This window comes from Sinocyclocheilus grahami, unplaced genomic scaffold (genome assembly GCF_001515645.1).
Source record: "Sinocyclocheilus grahami isolate Dianchi unplaced genomic scaffold, SAMN03320097.WGS_v1.1 scaffold247.1, whole genome shotgun sequence".
NCBI classification, from domain to species: Eukaryota; Metazoa; Chordata; class Actinopteri; order Cypriniformes; family Cyprinidae; genus Sinocyclocheilus; species Sinocyclocheilus grahami.
Window position 1 is genome coordinate 1,017,648 of NW_015505426.1, and position 19,907 is coordinate 1,037,554.

Consider the following 19,907-nt stretch of genomic DNA (forward strand, 5'->3'; position numbering starts at 1 on the left):
AACTCTCTGCCCGTCCTGTCACGGCTATGGAGGCCGTCTGTGAACTCTTTGCCTGTTCTGTTCCGGCCAAAGAGGCCGTCTGTGAACTCTCTGCCTGTTCTGTTCCGGCCAAGGAGGCCGTCTGTGAACTCTCTGTCCATCCTGTCACGGTTATGGAGGCCGTCTGTGAACTCTTTGCCTTTTTTGTTTCCGGCCAATGAGGCCGTCTGTGAACTCTCTGTCCGTCATGTCACGGCCAAGGAGGCCATCTGTGAACTCTCTGCCTGTTCTGTTCCGGCCAAGGAGGTCATCTGTGAACTCTCTGTCCGTCCTGTCATGGCTAAAGAGACCATTTGCGAACTATTACCCTGTCTCAACCCAGCCAAAGAAGCTGTTGCTGAACTCTCTGCCTTATTTGTCACACCTGAAACGGTCTGTCTGTCTGTCACAGCCCAAAACCCCGTCTTTGAACCCTTAAACCTGCCTGTCATGAGCCCAGAGAATAATAATACATTCCGTGTCTGTCCCTTTAACTCTGTCACTGCCCTAGAGAACTTTGATGAGCTTCTTGTGTTCCCTGCCTTGGTCCCTGAAACCAGGAATGCACTGCCTGTGTTGTCTGTCTCTGTTTTCTCTAGGCCCCAGTCTCTGCCATGGGTCCCGGTTCCGTCTGCTCTGCCGTGGTGGTCCTCTGCTCCGCCTTGGTGGTCTACTGTCTGGCTCTGGTGGTCTTCTGCTCTGCCGTGGTGGTCTGCTGTCTGGCTCTGGTGGTCTTCTGCTCCGCCTTGTCTGTTTCCTCGTGTCCTTATCTTCGCCTGTGTATCTCGGATTCCCCCTCTCGTCTTGCCCTATTCTGATACTGTTTGCCCCTGCCTGGACCTTGCCTTGCACCTGGACTTAACTCTCTAGTCTCGCCCTATTGATCCTGTTCGCCGATCGTAGACCCACGCTAGCCCTAGGATATATTCTTGTGTCTTGCCTCCTACATACCTGTTGCCATTATCTGACCCTTGCCTGTCTCTACCATGTCTATTAATAAAGCTTTGCTCTTGGATCCGCACGTCTCACGTCTCGCCAGCCCCGTAACAAACTGATTAACTACATTCATTAAAATTAACTGATTCACTAAAATAAATCAGACTTCCCAACTGTATTTGAGAGTGAGACATTCTAGAAGAATAATTTTTATTATAGCCTCATATCACTCATTAAAGGGATCCTATGCTTTTCAGTTTTTCATCTTTATTTAGTGTGTAATGTTGCTGTTTGAAAATAAAAAATATCTGCAAGGTTACAAAGCTCAAAGTCCACTCTAAAAGGAGATATTCTTTTTAACAGAAAACACTTTTCAAGAACTACAATAAACTTCTTCCGGATATTGGGAAGTCACAATGTCACTCATTCAAATAATTCCCACCCATGGAATAAGAGTGTTGTCACTATGGCGGAGAGATGCTATTTTTCCACCCTGGCCGCTCTAAGACAGACAAACCTATTTTTAACATTAGATTAACACTACATTAAATACAAATTTATTGCACAAATGTATTGCACTATCATTGCACTTGTCCTTTATACAGTAGCTGCAATTACTGTTAAATGGTGTTTAATAGCGTATCTTAAATACGCTCAAATTAAAAAAAAATGTTTTTGTGACCAGTGAGGAATATTTCTGGCTGTGGGATGAAAGCTTCTAAAGTTGAGGGCTAGTCTAAGGGTGAGCCCAAAAGCAGAACCATCTTCCTCTTTTCCTATAGCTCTCTGCCCTCTCTTCGATGCATGCCAATCATTTTTCACCTCGCTCAATGTTGAACTGGCTCTCCTGCTGCTGAGCGTTGAGCTCATGCCAGTCAAAATGCAGCAGGGTAGCACAGAGGCCATTCATGTCAAAGTTGCACAATGTTGCACATCGTTTCCGGCGAGGGAGAGGGCTTTGTTGAGGGAAAAATATAGAGAAAGCAAAAGGTTAAGACTGAACCTCCACCTGCAGATATTTTGAAGGGTTTGTTGTCAATAGTTGAGTTGAGGTTGGTGCAGCTGGGGAACCTTGTGGTGGAGGTGGAGCTGATGTGTGGGAACTTTTAGAGGAGGAATGGAGGATCTTGTGGAAAACAATAAAACATTTCTTCTAATCTTCCTCCTCCCCTGAAGTAATCCCTCTATCTTTTTCTCTCTTATTTCTTTCTTTCTCTTGCAAATCAACTTACAGGAGAAGATGCAATTAACAATGTGAAAAAGATGCAGATATTCCTGTGTTTGGCACATGCATAATAACGACACCTCTCCAAAAAGCTTACCTGATTCGTCAGCCTGGCACCTGTGCTAAATACTGCAGAATTGTTTGTAAAAATACCCAAAGAGAGAGTGAGATGGGGAACAAAACTGAGAAAAAGACAGTTTAACCAAACTTGGTAGGAAGAGAAGAGCAAGAGGATTACTAAAAGTGTGTGGGATATTCCTCCTTCTTGGCTCCCCATGCAGTAGGAAGGAAAAAGCTTCTCAAAGACTTATCCTTTAACCCCCACTAGTAGAGGTTTAATGCCAAACCAACACATCCTCAAAGATGGGTTCAACTTCCCATTGAGGAGACCAATAATCTATGTGATACAGAAATGGTCGGTACATTACAGGGTAAAATAAAATATCTAATTTACACATCACACTAATATTTTATTTTATATATATATATATATATATATATTCGTGCATATACATGCAATTTACAGTATATCTATATAATTTTGATATTTATAATAGTTTGTGGTCTGTAAGGCAAGCTTTTTTCTTCTTCTTCTTCTAGGATGCATTAAACTGATCAAAATTGACAGCCAAGACATTTATAATAATACAATAATACAAAAGATTTCTATTTCAAATAAATATTGTTCTTTTGAACTTTCCATTTATCAAGTAACCCTGAAAAGATACATATATAAACTGTTATTTTAAATTGTAATAATGTCTCACAATTTTACTGATTTAGTAATATATGAATATGAATAAATAAATAAATGAATTGAATAAATTGCATTAATAACATGATATTAACTTGATATAATACATAAAACCACACTTCATAAAACTATGAAAATGAATGGTTATTAAGACCGCAAATGACCATAACACTTTTTTTTATGATTTAAATTGTCCATACTGTTTCAGAAGAGCCAAAATATGGCACAAAGAGGTAAGGCAAAGTAAGGCTAATTTAATTTATAGAGCACAAGTTTAACACAACCGTAGTTGATCCAAAGTGCTTTACAATAAAAATAAATCAGAATTTTAAAAGAGAAAAAGAGAGTAGAAAAAACCTGAATAGAGATTTTAAAAACAAGTATCAAAATAGAGGTTTAATGCCAAACCAACACGTCCTCAAAGATGGGTTCAACTTCCTATTGTGGAGGCCAATATGTATGTGATACAGAAATGGTACATTACAGGGTAAAAGAAAACATCTAATTTACACATCACACTAATATTTTCTTTTTTCTTTTTTTAATATTTTCATATTTTAATTTGTGAAATCCAGTCTATATCTATATAATTTTTAGTTGTTTTTACCATTTCAAAAGTTTGAAGTCTGTAAGACATTTTCTACTTTTCAGCAGTGATGCATTAAATTGATCAAAATTGACAGTAAAAGTTGTTGTTTTAAATTGTAATGATATCTCACAATATTACTGTTTTTATTAATATATGAATATGAATAAATAAATTAATTAATTAATTGCATTATTTCAAATAAATAGTGATCTTTTTAACTTTCCATTTATCAATTAATCCTGAAAAAATTTATTTATATATATACTGTATATATATGTTTTTTTTTCATATATATATATATATATAAATCTAAGAGGAAATACAAACTGATTTAAAAGCAAACTGCAAATTGCAGATGGCTCCAGATTGGCTACACCCTTTCTAAATATAGCCTAAGCACTGTCAACGGAAAAAATCTGATTATATCTTTAAATGAAAAATCACAGAATGTTTTATTTGAGCCAAATAATTCAGGTTATGAGAGTAAAAACAGAAACGGAACTGATAATAGCATCAGGAATTTAAACGGCAAGATCAGAGAGAGTCATTTTAAGATTCTGTGATGCAGAATGTTTCACATTTAATAAAAATTTCCTACTGTGAAGCAGTGCTGAAACACAGCAGTGAGAATAAATTATGTCATTGTGTCTGTCAACTACTAAAAAGCATCTTTGCTAAATCAACAAACAATCTCAATTTGGTTGTGCATATGTACGCACTGAATCCCAGAGTCTCATGTAGCACATTCTTCCACTAGGCCTCTACGGAGACCTGGGAATGCTGGAAGTCCCTGATTCCCTTTCCAGCAGTAGTGAGAAGCTGGGATGCAATGAATCAAAGTCAAGGCCTCTTCCTTTTCTCCATGTTCACCTCAAATCAGCATCACAGAGAAACTTGAAATCACCCTGGGATCCTTGTCTCTTTCCTCCCCCTGGTCTTCTGGATGCAGCACCAGCATTTTGAGAGGCTGGTCTCGATACTCAGATATCTTCAAGAGCACATGATTGTGCTGGAGAAAGCATGTGCCAGCTGCAGAGTGCTATCAGAGGTGGGACAATGGTGCATTTGGGCTATTCAGAGTTTGCCTTTTCTCTGAAGCCGCTGATGCAGTGCTCATACTCACATCAAACTCTGCTAAAGCATTTGACTTGCCAATCCAAGGCCTTGATCAGAGTACATAATGGAGCATGATTGATGCTAGCAGGTATGGACCAAAACCAGGTAAGGTGCTGAAAGCAGGAAATGGCCACAATTTTCCTGCGAAATGCATGAAAACCAAAATGTCAAACGTAAAAGGTGTCAAAGGTCATGACACTTTTGGTTTGCTATTCATCAAATGGCTTTGAAAATCACCACATTTACATTTTGTAATATTCAGAATATGTGAAATCTTGTCTTCAAAACAACAGGAAAGAAAAAAAAAGAAAAGGGAATTTTAAAAGGAACATCTGAAATTATTGTGATATGTAAATGAAACAAAACCTAATTTATAAAATGTGCGTACGCACAGATTTGATCATAGGCCCTGTCCACACGTACGCGGTTATTTTTAAAACTCCAACCTTTTCAATGCGGTTTGGCCGTTCATCCACATGCAAAAGCAAATAGTGTAGAGCGCCAAACCGGAATTTTTGGCTTGTGACGTCAGAGCCTGCGTTGTTATCTCCACCTACTGGAAACTTTTTCAGGCTTCTGATTGGCCAACATGACCTTACGGTTTAGATTATATCGCCACCTGTTGGTTTGGCATGCTCTTCATGTGCTTCATAGCATGCGTTTGCATTTTTTTATGTGGACGGAGATTTTTTTTAAAACGGAAGGAAACCTCCATTGTGATACCTGTGTACATGTGGACATGGCCTTAGAGTGTGCATATGCAAAAATCCACGTCAACGTTCATATTTATAAAAACAGTCTTTGATGTGGAAAAGTACTTACCGCCACGTCAGGGGCTGAACAGGCGTACGCACTTTTCCTTGTGGCAAAGTCGGAGTACCGCAGCTATTTGAACAGCTAAGCTGCAATAATAATAAAAGCGGTGTACGTGCAAGCACCGAATTCATCATAAACAACAAAGATGCAGTGTAAGAGATTAATTGTGCTGTGTAGTCAGATTTGTATTAACGGGAGTTTAAACTGATCTTTTTAGTAGCCTAATGTTGAGAGTTCTTTACTCGCTTTCTTTACACAGTTTATTCCATATTGTTTTTTTTGTTTTTTTGTTTTTTGTTTTACAAGAGAACTTGCAAAGTCTTGATTTACTACTAATGCGTAAAATAGGAAAGAAAAATGCATAAACACATCTCCGACTGTTTTGTCTGTGAATCCTATAAGAATAGGCCTATGTCGTGCAGTAACGGTTTTAATATATTCTATTCAATAACATTGTTAACTGTTTTTATTTAGAACATCTGCTGCTTTGCTTCTGTGAAAATGAGTAGAGACATCAGCCTTAAATTTTGTTTTTGTCATTTACATCAGTTATATTTGTATAAAATACACTATATATTTTTGTGTCAGTACATTAATGGCACATTTGAGCAGCATTAGTAAACTGTGTAAATATAAATAAATGCCAAATCACATGCAGGTTTTTTCAGACCGGAGACCATAATTGTGTAATAATTTATTTTATTATGATATGAAATGTCCAATTTTTCTTTCAATAATGTTTTTTAAAGCTTTGCAAGAATTTTGTGATACTAAACTTTTTATTAGTTGTCATAGCAAGTTATTTTAAAAGTAGGATGACTCACTTTTTATAAGATGACTGAAAATTTTACTTGAATTCGTAGTTTATTCTTACTTTTGGAAACCTAATTGTTTTATAATAATTATTATAATTATTACTATTATTATTATTTCTGTTGTTTCTAGAAGTAGTAATTTTGATAATAGTCAACAGAAAAAATATAACCACACACACATTACTTGCCCACAGTATAATTACACATTATTAAATAAAAAGCGTCCCCGCACGAACCTCTACCTCCGTCAGCAGGACCTCAATTTCAGACTCAGTAAAGTTTTTTTTTCTTTGTGCTCGTCATTCTCAAGCATAGAAATTCGGATATTGGTGTGTGCTCTTTTATATGGTAATGATATTAATTAGGGGGCGTTTACAAGGCGGAGATCTGACACCATTCAGCTGTGTACAATTTCAAGATCATTTGCGATTTATAAATGTCACATCTGGAAGAGAGGCACGTTTTGTGTGCATGTTCGTTTTCTCTGAATCGCACTTATGCACTTTTGAGAAATTATCTTAGAACAAATTTAGGATGGTTTATATGCAACATTTTATAAATGAGGCCCCTGAGCTAAAACAAGTCTTCTGATCTTTGAAAGAGCAACCACTAAGGAATAAAAGTTTCCTTTGTGCACATAATAAGCAATTCATCTGGTTTTAAACTTATATTAAATTCACTCTAGTAAAAAAAAATAGACAAATTAAAAATAGATACATATAGATTTTTATTCAATAAAAAAATACATTCCAGTAGACAAAAACTCTGGAAAAGTTTTGAAAATTAGATTTGACGATTGCAATTTTAGAGAAATTAAATGCTGAAACAGTGTTTACTCTGGTTTCTGGAGGGATCGCCATTGCTGGCTAAGACGCTGGTGTGGTTTGGGTGGACGGAGGCTAATGACCTGTGCATATGCCAGCTTTCTGCTGTGCCTTACCGTTAGCAGATCCCTCCACTCACTCAGCAAACAGATCAGGGCCAAGCCTGAGGCTCTCAGATTATGGACAATTCACCACAAATCAGCAAGCCAAAATTTACACTTGGCCTAGACCACATCCTTTTCACAAGGCTTTTAAAACTGTAAAAGGTCAAGAAAACATCTTCATACATATTCTGAACATTAGACTTAGAAATGTAGTAAAGCTGAACCTCAGAACATCTGTGAACAATTAATAATAATTATAATAATTACACTTATAATATAATTATTAAAATTATATTTATATTATAATTATATTAATTAATAATTATAGTTGCTGTATTATGTTTGTAGCTGTATAATTCCTCTGTAGCTGTTTTGCTCAATTACAGGATTGTGGGTAAATAAATCCAAGCTAGTGAGACTGGGACAGCGCAGGCTTTATTAAGACAGTTAACAGGAGTGGGATAATTAGACAGTTCAAAGGCACCTGCCTGCTCTCCCACAGGGGCTGGAATTCTCTGGCCCCTTCCCCTCCCCTCGCATTTAAAAGCATGTTAACTCCTATCAGGGGCTAGCAGGCTAATTTAACTTCTGACATTTGATATCTGAGGAATGAGAAGGATCAGCCGTTTATCCGGAACAGGATTACCCTTCCATCCACCCCCATTCCTCACTGCTCCTTGCTCTTTTCCATCCCCCATCCTGATGAGAAAGCTGCTCTCAGTCAGGCCAAATTCATTAATTGGCTCGCCACTAAGCACTTTATCAATGATGGCGAAATGCTGTTGTATAAAGATAGAGATTTTTTTCAACTGGTGAATAACAGCCATATGAGTTAACAGTCCTGTTAAATCCATAAATAATTTGAAAATAAAAACAAATAAAAATAAAACTTACAAAAATAAAAATAAAATTATAAAATAAAACTTTTTAAAAAATGTAAAGAATAAAAGAAAGTAAATTAAAATAAGATAAATGACCACTAACTGACAACAGAGAACCATGAACATTCAAATGTTCTTGTGAGTGCAACCCTTCTAAATTATTGCAAATGTTGTGATATTACTGAAATATGAGCTTAAAATATCATGGGGTACTTTAAATAAATATTTTATGTCAAACGGGTTCAGATGACATAAAAAACTTGGGAATACCTGATGTATTGTGCTGGATGGCAACCTTTGAGTGCCTTTTTAAAGACCAAAATCTGAATAATTTAAACCAGCTAAATGCCGGCCAAAAAAAGTTCCTGATGGACCAAGCAGGGAGAGACAGATGAAGAGAAGAAAAAGGAAACTGGTTGATTAGCAGAGGTATTTTAGCGTGTTGTGCTCCTCTGATGAATGTTTGAGCTTCGGTGTGAAAGGAGACGACTTTGGGTGAAACCGTGTAACACACTGAAGCCTTTGAAGGTGCAGCTGTTGATCCTTAGTTTCTCAGCTGTCCCATTCAGACGTAAGGCCCCTTTCACAAGCCACCATGACAATCAGAATTCCAACCTACAAGCCAAACCTTGTAAAAATAACATGACAACCAGGATTCCAAACTCCATGTCCAAAACCATTAAATAACATGGCACACTTTAAAGATTCTGTGCACAAAGAAATTTTTTATTTTGAATCAACTGAAACATTTTTTTCATTAGGCTATGAGACACCAAGCAAAAGAGGCAAGTTAGTTAGAGGATATTCTCTAATTAGGCCATTGCTCCCCTAAAAATACACACACACAAAAGTGTGTAGTCCACAGAACAAATTATACTAATGAGCCGGTTCTTTTTAGCAAATCAAAAACATATAGTTCTGACAATGTAATCAGATTCCAGAGTGAAAACATTTCTTTTGAAAGAATGGTGTGTTCATTCCTGCTCCCTATAAGGTTATCTCACTGCTTTGATCTCACTTCCTTCTCTCTGTCATAAAAGGATGTGCTTCTTTGTCGATGTACTGAATGTTGATCTGCGATGAAACCATGATGTTGTATTATAGAGTCTGTCTTTTGAGTCTGTTTTTGTTTGTTTTATTATTGAGTTATGACAGTGTAATATGAAGAAATGGCACAAACCACACAGGAAAATATGTTGCTGTTGTCACATCACAATCACAGTGGTATATCGGAAAGAGAAATGTTTCTTAAAAGCTATTTTTGTATAACACAATCTCTCTTTCTCTAGTTCTTTCCTGATCTCTCGTTCTCTCTATGGAACCATGCTGAGCAAAGGCAGAGCCAGAAACACACAAAGGTTCCATTGATGAGGAGATGGGTGTAAAACAGGCCAGTCTACCCCTCTCATACACAGAAGTCATAAGGTTGCCAAATTATTCTCAGGAAAGGCTGTGTGTGCATCTTATTCAGTTTTGAAACCCAGATTAATTTGAAAACCTGTCACATTTAATTTTCATCACTTTCTTTCCTAAAGATCACACATTTACATGTTCAGTGAATGTCTAATTATGATCATTATTATAAGAACTAATAATAGAGCTTTAGCCTTGTTGGCTACACTACAACATATCTCTTCGGGTGACCCAAATAGTCTGAGGTCCTTTCCCAATCCTATTTCCCTCTCCTCTCCTATGACTTCATGCCTGTAGCTCAACTGTGCTATTCAATAAAGGCAAAAAATGACCAAAGAATATGCACTACCAATAAAAAATTTGTTTTATATTTCAAATGATTACTTGAATTCGACAAAAATGCACTAAAGTGACAGTAAAGACATTTATAATGTTACTTACATTTATAATGTTCAAATAAATGCTGAAATTTCAATTTATTAAAGAATCCTGAAAATCAATGTATCACCGTTTCCACAATTATATTAATTTCACAGGAATAAATTACATTTTAAAATATCAAAAAAGTTGCAATTAAATTGTCAGAATATTTCACAATATTATTGTTTTACTGCATTTTGTATTAAATAAATGCAGCCTTGCTGACCATAAGCACGGAAGAGGATTAGGGCCAAGCAATAATAAGAAAGTAAAACCATCTTGAGATTAAAGTCATTATAATGTGAGATTCAACTAGTTAAATTTCAAGAAAAAAGTCTAAATAAATTGTTGAGAATAAACTCATTAAATTACGAGAATAAAGTCGAAGTAAAATGCTGAGAGTAAACACACTCGTGTCATGTTCATTTTATCTCGTTATACAGTGTTAGTCAGCGTCTGCAGTGGTGCAAATCGTAGAGAGTAATGCTCGTGGATAAAGCATATGCAGTCAACCAGAGTTCGAATCCACCTTTTGCCAAACTCGCTCTTCTTCCTTTTTTCATCATAATAATTTTATTCAATTCTAAGCTGAGATGGCCACCTTTATGTTGTTGTTGTTATGTTACACTAAAACAATAAGCTCTTGTTCTGTCCAGGCTGGACTATTGCAATGCTCTCTTGGCAGGTCTTCCAGCCAGTTCTATCAAACCTTTACATTAATCCAGAACGCGGCAGCAAGATTAATTTTTAATGAGCCGAAAAGAATGCAAGTCACACCTCTGTTTATTAATTTGCACTGGCTACCAATAGCTGCTCGCATAAAATTCAAAGCATTAATGTTTGCCTACAAAACCACCACTGGCTCAGCACCTCTTTACCTAAGTTCATTACTTCAGACTTATGTGCCCTCTAGAAGCTCGTGTTCTGCAAGTGAATGTTGCTTTATTGTGCCATCCCAAAGAGTCACACAATCACTTTCACTGACTTTTAAATTAAATGTTCCCTCCTGGTGGAATGACCTGCCCAACTCAATCCGAGCAGCTGAGTCTTTAGCCATCTTCAAGAATTGGCTAAAAACACATCTCTTCCGTCTTTATTTTACCCTCTAACTCTAGCACTCTCTATTCTAATTCTTTTCTTTAAAAAAAAAACGCCCCTTTTAGACTTGCACTCTATTCATTTAGTAACTGCTTGTTTTCTTTAAAAAGAAACTAGCTTCTCTAATCTTTTTGTATTCTATCTATTTGTTTTATTTTTATTTATTATAAAATTAACAAAAGCAAAAAAAGGCCTCTAACACTAGCTTGCTCTATTCCTTTTTAATTCTACCTGTTTTCTTTTTATTTATTATATAATTAAAAAAAAAAAAACTTGCTACGTGTACTGCATTAAGCTAACTGAAACTTGTTATAGCACTTGCATATAATTGGTCTCTTGTTGATTTTGATTGCTTCCATTGTCCTCATTTATAAGTCGCTTTTGATTGGCTGCCACAAGCTCCAGATGTTAATTTTCTATGAAGTAGCTCCAGATTTGATTACATAATAAAATGCCCAAGTTATATAGCATTTTAGGAATATCATAGCCACATGAATAAGTCAAGTGAACATTAATGGCCCATCTGTTATTTCTCACATACTAAGCTCTTTCATATTTGTGCCATATTAAAAATGAGATCTACTCTGAAAACATTTGAGTTTGAGTTGAGAATTTAAGAATAAACAATTGATTTGAGTAACTCTATGACCTTTAGCAACTGTGGCATTTATTGTTTGCACAATCAGGCCTGCCCTGGTTCAAACTGTATATCCTTACAGTGTAATCACAGATAGTCTGACTCACTGTTAAAAGAATGTTTCTTTCAAACCTCTGCTCCCTTAACACAGCTATAGGTTCAGTAGGCTGCATGCTCACTTCTTAGCTAAATATATCTCTTTTAAGATTCCCGGTTAGCTAAATGAGTGTTGACGTATTAGGGTTGACAATTATGAGGGCCGAGCTCTTATCCAATGAAGACAACAAATGGATGGCCTGACACTGGTTCAGTAGGCTGCATGCTCACTTCTTAGCTAAATATATCTCTTTTAAGATTCCCGGTTAGCTAAATGAGTGTTGACGTATTAGGGTTGACAATTATGAGGACCGAGCTCTTATCCAATGAAGACAACAAATGGATGGCCTGACACTCCCTACCTCAGCTGGATGAGAGATGAGAACTTATTGACTGACAAGAATACAGCTCACCTTATCAACTCACTTCACTAGCTGTCAATAATGACTGTGGCTCACACACACACACACACATTGCCTAAACCATTTACTGTAAGAGATGGAGGGCAGGGGGTGGGAATCAACCTCTGTTTCTAATCAATCATTGAAAATCACTGTCATACTTCATGGTTCTTTGATACAGGCGCATGGTGAGAGGTGCTACAGTGAGACGACGACTGTGACAGACAGTGCCACAACAGCAAAAAAAAGCAAGTGAGGTGTGTGTTTACATGTTGAACTTGATAGAAAAAAACTGTGAAATGCACTATAATCCTATTTATGAAGAATAAAATAGGCTTTTGTGATTTGTGATCCAACATAAATGGACAGAGGAATAACCAACAAATAGACTAAAGATCGTGTTGAGGAGAAAATATGAAGAGTGGCATAGCGTAAAAAAAAGCCAGAGACAGACAGAGTGGGAGGGATACAAGTCTATAATAAATTTACTTGGCAGGGTCAGAAAACTTCAATTTTGTTCCTCTCTGTGGGACAACTAATGTTCACTAACCAAAAAGACAAGAGCCTACTGGTTCTCTTACTACCCACCTACTCATTTACCATTTCTCTTCTAGTAATCTTGTTCGAACTTTCACATTTTTTGTTTAGAGGTTGTACTTTCATAGCTCAAGAGTCTTATTTAATAATAAGTTATTATTTAATAATTTAATTTTACTTAATAGTACTAGACTGCTGTGAATGTTTTTTTGTTTTTTTTTTACATCATGTATAAAAAGTAACGATGTCACTGCAACAAGTATCCTAAGAAATTTACTTTTTACATAGCAAAATGGAAGTTAGCAAAACATTTCTTTCAAGCAACAGATGTTTTTGATGTTTCCTGAGGAAAAATAGTAACAGTCACAATTAAGAGAGTTGTTCACAACCAAGAACACAATCTTTCATTGTGTGCTTGTGATTTACTGACGACTGCTTTTCAAATCTTACCAAGTTCAATGCAAAATTTGCAGAACACTTATTCATTAAAGATGGGGCAGTACCTCTGGAACAACCTGTTGTCAGGTGGCCCTCGTGGCATTTAATAATAATCCAAGGAGAAGAGTGAGATCCAAACACACACTGGGAAGCACAAGCAGAAACTCAACATTAAACAATAACCGGCCAGGAAGAACTGAAAGGGAGCAACTTAAATACACAGACCAAATGAGGATAATTAATTGAACACAGGTGAACAGAATTAACTAATCAAGGGAACTAAAGAAAACTAGGTCAAGAAACAAAACTGGAGAACAGAAACAAGGTCCATATTGTGACATAACTCCCCCCTCCCGGAAAGGCATGACCTCGTGCCATAGATAGACCAACAGTGGCGGGAGGGCAGGGGTTCAGGAGGAGGGCGAGGGTCAGGAAAAGAGAGGCAAGCAGACGACCAGGGTGGATCTGATGGAAGGAGGAGACAGGATGGAGACAGGAGGAAACAGGGTGGCGAAGACAGTGAGAGGAGCCAGGGAGAAGACAGGAGGAACCATGGCGGACCAGATGTAGGGAGGAGCCAGGATGGAGACAGGAGGGACTTGGAGCAGAAGGAGCCAGGTGGGACCCAGAGCCAATGGTGGGAGGAGCCAAGGTTGAGGAAGGGCTGATGACTCCAGGGGGCCGACCGCCAGCGGCGGAGCAGGTGGGAGAGGAGCCTAGGGCGACGCAGAGGATCCGGAGGACCATGGCGGAGCAGATGGTTCAGGCGACTGAGGTGCAGGCGGGGATCCGAAAGGCCGTGGTGGAGCCGGAGCGACAAAGTACCAAGGTGGAGCTTGAGGGAGGGAGGGGCCCAATGGAGCCGGTGAGACGGATCGACAAGGCGCAGCCGGATGGCGGGTCGACAACTGACCAAGTTTGGAGCCGGACGGATGAGGGAGCCCGGCGGAGCTGGTGGACTGACGGGCTGCGGCGGAGAGGAGGGAGCTAGGATCCATGGCGGAGCTGCTGGGTCGACGGGCCAAGGCGGAGTTCGGGACTCAGAGGCTGGAGGCGGAGACAAGGGATCCTCCAGCCACGACGCCAATGGAGACTGGCAGACCCGTGCCAAAACCACATCACAGATGGTGGGCTGGGGATGAGCTGAGGGGCTGACAGGAGACGGCGGAGGCGATGGTGAAGACTGGTGAAGAAATGGTTGGAGAGGGAGGGTGGGTGGGAATTGGTGACTGTCAGTGGGAGCACCGGGAGCGCTAGGGACAGGGGAATGACCTCTGTGGTTGTGGCAGAACAGACAGAGAGTTCAGGGCAGACAAACAGTTCATAAATGGCCTCCTCAGCTCTGTCGCTCCATTAGGCGATGGTTCGTCAGTTGCGGTGGGCTCTGGCTCTCCATCTGCGGTGGCTGTTGCTCCATGCAGCGGGGTGGTATTTGGCTGGGCTCTGGGTCTGGGGTCACAGCTCGCCAGCACCCACTCCACATAGGCGGGGAAATTCTCCCGAGGACCATCTCCGGAAAACTGCCCCTTTGCGACCGTGATTCAAAAGTTAAATTTTTTGATAATTATTGATATTCACCATCCAGAGAATATTTCTGCACTGGTTTTGGGGTGGAAAACCTAGGAAATAGTTTGCAAAAGTAGGTTTTGGACATAACTCAATTTTGCGGAAAAACCAGACTTCGTAGAGCGAATACGTCGGTAGCCAGTTTTTTTGTTTTAACCCAAGGATCCAAAGGAAATAAATTTTTTGAGTCTATGATAAATGGTGTATGAGCTATGGCCAAAAATTTCTGAAATTTTTGTTTTTAGTGCTGTAGCGCCCCCAATGGGCAGATTGGGACGAGTCTTTGTCTACCTCTCCCCAAATTGAGCTCTACCATCTGGCCAAGTTTCAAGTCTCTAGGTCTTACGGTTTGGTCTGCACAGTTTTAGGGTGGAATAATAATAATAATAATAATAATAATAATAATAATAATAATAATAATACAAATCCTTACAATCAGCACTAAATGCTTGAACCCCTAATAAAAAAAATCCTTACAATTACTATAGGGTTTAAGCATGTGCTTGAACCCTTAAAAATTAGAGATGCACCGATTGACCAGCCAGTGATCGGAATCGGCCGATTTTTCGCATGACCGGCCCGGATCGGTGACCGGCCCATCAGTCTCACGTCTTGCAGATTCTGAGCCGATCTTTTTATTGCCAGCGGTGCACGCAATGACATCACAGCCATGCGCACACTCACAGTCGCGTGTAAACATGCTGTTTCTTGTGAGAATGATTCTAATTTTAATTGCATTCATTGTAAATGGCGACTGATAATGTACTTATGTCGTGCAAGATGAGGCTTGCACAGCCTGAGTGAATGTGAGAAAGTAACTCACAGAAATGTATAGATGCGTACTGCGTTAGAAAAAAAAAGATATTTACAAAAAATCCTTTTAGGTAAGCAACATTATACGGCCATGATGTTTCCCCGAATATCAATATCAACACGACTGCAATGTGACACTGATTTTATACAATAGTATTTCAATAAACAAGAAGTTAAAATTAAGTGACTTAATTTATTAAAATATTGACTGTTTTTGCTCAATTTCACTGACGAAAATAGTTCCGATCAAAGCCACAGCAGAACTGTTGTGTGTCTCCGAGCAGCACACAGCGGTGTTTCATTACTGAATGAATCCACGTTTTTGAACGACTCGAGTGAGTCAATGATTCAGTGGCCCATTCATAAGGACAGTCACTTGCCTCATTTCTGAATGAATCAGCCATTTGAATGAATCGGTTGAATGTATGGATAAATGGCTCACTCATTAAAACAGACATTTTCCGCCACCTACTGGTAGTTTAGTCATATTTAAAAGTATCATTGCATTTTTTCAACATTTATTTGTATGTTTAAAAAAATATGTAAAACATTAATCTTATAAAATTATTTATGCATTTGAAATTTTGCTGTGTAAATGAATTTATGGCACCTCAGCTTCATCAAACTGCCTGTGTAAATGCATCTAATGCCACTTCAGATACAGCTTCTGTTTCCTCAGCAATGGAAAGATGGAGTTTGTTAATACTAATTTCATTTGAATGGTAACAACTCTACAGTTTCTTATTATTCTAACTGAATTAATTGAAACAAAGTAAGAATTTGATTTTAGGTTAGGGGGAAAAATTACCATTTATAAACATAGTGGGATATGACATCTGTTTTGTTACATACAGCAACTCATTTTAAGTTAACTATTTCTTCCTCTTTCCAGTCACAGAGCACTTTATTTTGAGAGTTGTTTAAGTGAGAGAAAATCTGTAAATTAGTCCAGATCGGGGGAATTGTAATGTCTAAGAATTAATTTTATTATATAAATAATTTTTGCATTGACATTTGCATAGATTTTGCAATTTGCGATTTGCAATAGATTTTTGTTTGTATATGCTGTCAATTATAGTTCTTAGAAAGAAAATCGGAATCAGCAAAAATCGGTATCGGCAGGTCACACTTCCAAAAAATCTGAAATCAGAATCGGCCTAGAAAATTGCAATAGGTGCATCTCTACTAAAAATCTGTTTTGAAACCACATGAATTTACATTTCTGGGTATACTATCCCTTCTTCCTAGAACCCCTAACTAGATATTCCAGACACAAACCCTGAAACCCTGCAGCTCATCAGTGGGTTCATGGAAACCATCTGACCGAGAGAGCTCTCGTAAGCTCTGCTTTCTGTGACAACAATCAGAACCTTTGGAGGAGCTGAGCAAACAGCTACCGAAGCCATACCAAATCCAGAAGTGTGTGTAGGGCAGGGCAGCTAAGGGCCTCTCCACCTCTGTATGAGCAGGGCCTAAGCTACTACCTGTCCTGAGGCCCCAGAAAGACATCACCCTCTGCCAGCCACCTGGCTGTCTCCCTGCTGCTTCAGGAAATTAACTCCAGAGCAGCAACCAGGAAGAGACTGGCAGACTCGAGGCCTACAAAGAACGTCTCTGTCTGGACTAAAGGGACAAATCCCTCCACCAGAGCTATAGAGGACTGTAACCCCACCAATGCTAAAGAATTCTCTATGAACCCAACCAGATAGAGGAGAGAGGGTATGTGTGTGTGTGAGAGAGAGTGAGGGACTTGACTTTTAAAAATCTCTTTATTAATTCAATAAAAAAAAATTGATCTATATATCTATAAAAACCATAAACACAGTTTTATTTTCCAAATAATGTTTTCCTCATAAATACATTAGAAAATATTTAATTAAAAACTTCCATTCCAATTAGATTCACACAGAAAACTATTAGAACCCCCTAGAAAATTACGAGTAACGCTATAAAAAACATTATTTGCCATCCGCCTTTTTTCACAAATTTTTTTCAATGTACCCCTTTCCCTTAGCAAAATAATTTTGTTGGCTACAAAATAGCCAACTTCACCATCCCATAAAGAAAAAAATAAGAATAATTAGTTTTTGCTTGTAATTTGGGCCATAAATGAACTATGGAAAATTAAGCAAATCCATTAAATTCAGACTCCAAACCTTCAACAAATGCATCACATGTTTAGACCCCCTCCCCCATTTGTGGGCTAAAACCCCAAGTACAATTCACCACTGAAGATCTCCCACTTTTTTCTCAATGAGTTTTTTGTACAGGGACTGCTAGCTACATTCCAGGGAAGAGTCTGGCCCCATTTGCTTTCTGTTAAATCTTTAAAGTCTTGATAGTTTATACTTTTCATTCAAGCTGCAAAGTACATGCTGTACATAAAGTTAAACTCTGCATTATTTTCCATGCAAGTCTACTAAATTCTATAGCCGAAAAAGTAAGAGCAGTTACTAGGCCCTCTAGCACTCGTTTAGCTAGACCCACAGACCTGAAACACACTTTTTGGGCTTCAGCTTTGATCCATTCAGCTCCCTTTCTTAAATCTCAAAATGAGGATATTCTGGCAGAAATCAAACTTATAGGGCCATCTTTTAGCGATCTAAGTGCATGGTCTAAAGTGCATGGCGCAAGTGCACTTAGGGTGTATCCGAATCCACTTTTGCTAGTTTAACGACCGGAAATGCAAGGCGCATGGTCTAAAGGGTTGTCCATATTCTCTTAATGAGTAATGGGTGTGTTTTGGGCTTAAAGTGCAATAAACCAATCAGAGTCTCATCTCCCATTCCCTTTAAAAGCCAGTTGCACTCGTGCCATGGCGGATTCGCTATTTACATGGTGGAATTTGCAAGAGCAAAGACTGAACGCTTCTCCAGAAAGGAAATGGATCTGCTTGTGTGCAAGGTTAAAGCATGTGAGCAGACCATCTATGGGGCACAATAATAATATTTTACATTGTAATCCTTTCATTTTTAATATTTGGCATGTTGTGTGCTGCTGGTGTGTGTAATAAGCAAATACATTTGTTATTTAAACAACACCATTTTCAGGATGTGAAAATGATAACTGCGTCGGGCTGAAACTCGCAAAAACACTTGTGTCACGCCTGGTGCCGCATTGCACTGGGTGTATGATAGGGCCCATAGTCTCAGAATTCAGAATATCAACAGTGAAAAGGGATTGGGGAAAAAAGAGGTTTGTTAAGCATTAACAGTAGCAGTCTCATTCGTCCAGTGTTTAACCCACCCTCTACTTTTCTCATACTCAAAGATCCCTTATACAACAATTTTATCCATGATATTAAATTATCCTCAAAACGAAAACATTAAACATATACTGATGATGTACATGATCAAATACCTTTTCTTTGTCTAAAGATATAAGACCAACACTAGCGGTGTACATTCTTAAATATTCAAAAAATATTCCATCTTTTGGGAATACAATAGGTCTGATCTTCAAGAATAAAGGAACCTAAAACCTTCTTTCTTAAGTCACTTTGCAATACATTTAGACAATATCTTGTGATGTAAGTATGATGTTAGAACAGCAACAGGTTTCCAGTTTTTTTAAGTAAGCACAAATCTTCTTTTTTGGAAGAAGAGAAAGAAACGCCCTTTTTTCATAATTTTTGGCAGTATCTTTAATTTATAACTTTCTTCTAGAACTTTAAAGAAATCTTGTCCAATTATTCCCCAAAAAGGTTTTTAAAATTCTGCTGTAAGTCCATCAAGGTCTGGCTATTAAGTTACAATGAATTATATATTTCCCATAGTTATAATGTATTATATGTCTTATATCTTGCCATTGTTTAAGATCTTCACAATAACTTAGTACATGTTATTAGTTTTTACTGTAAAGTGACAAATACAAAGTCTTCATGAAAACATCCAAAAGGCTTTATAATGTGGTCTTATTATTTATAAGTGGTCTTTGCCTGCTTACAAAGACCACTTCCCGGACAGCACACGTACGTCTGGCCGACGTCGGCCCAAGAGTGAAACGATTATTAATGTAATGTTTTAACTCTAGATGTTTATTTGTGTAAATGCTGTGAGTGCGCTGAGCTCTGCACGAGCTGGGAGCAGAGGTGAATTGTTTTCACTGCACTCAGGTACAGTGGGGCAAAAAAGTATTTAGTCAGCCAACAATTGTGCAAGTTCTCCCACTTAAAAAGATGAGAGAGGCCTGTAATTTTCATCATAGGTATACCTCAACTATGAGAGACAAAATGAGAAAAAAAATCTCCAGAAAATCACATTGTAGGATTTTTAAAGAATTAATTGGTAAATTCCTCGGTAAAATAAGTATTTGGTCACCTACAAACAAGCAAGATTTCTGGCTCTCACAGACCTGTAACAACTTCTTTAAGAGGCTCCTCTGTCCTCCACACGTTACCTGTATTAATGG

The 19,907-nt window shown here is 38.2% G+C and overlaps 1 protein-coding gene and 1 long non-coding RNA gene across 2 annotated transcripts in view; one reads left to right on the plus strand and one right to left on the minus strand.

Moving 5' to 3' along the window:
• LOC107598188 (transcriptional activator GLI3-like) overlaps nucleotides 1-19,907 on the minus strand; it is a 134,026-nt gene that overhangs the window by 43,617 nt on the left and 70,502 nt on the right. The window lies entirely within an intron of this gene.
• LOC107598191 (uncharacterized) overlaps nucleotides 3,786-19,907 on the plus strand; it is a 19,546-nt gene continuing 3,424 nt past the window's right edge. Inside the window, exons 1-2 of the long non-coding RNA XR_001610529.1 lie at nucleotides 3,786-3,798; nucleotides 10,240-10,245. This is a non-coding gene — a long non-coding RNA (uncharacterized lncRNA). The remainder of the gene's footprint in view (nucleotides 3,799-10,239; nucleotides 10,246-19,907) is intronic.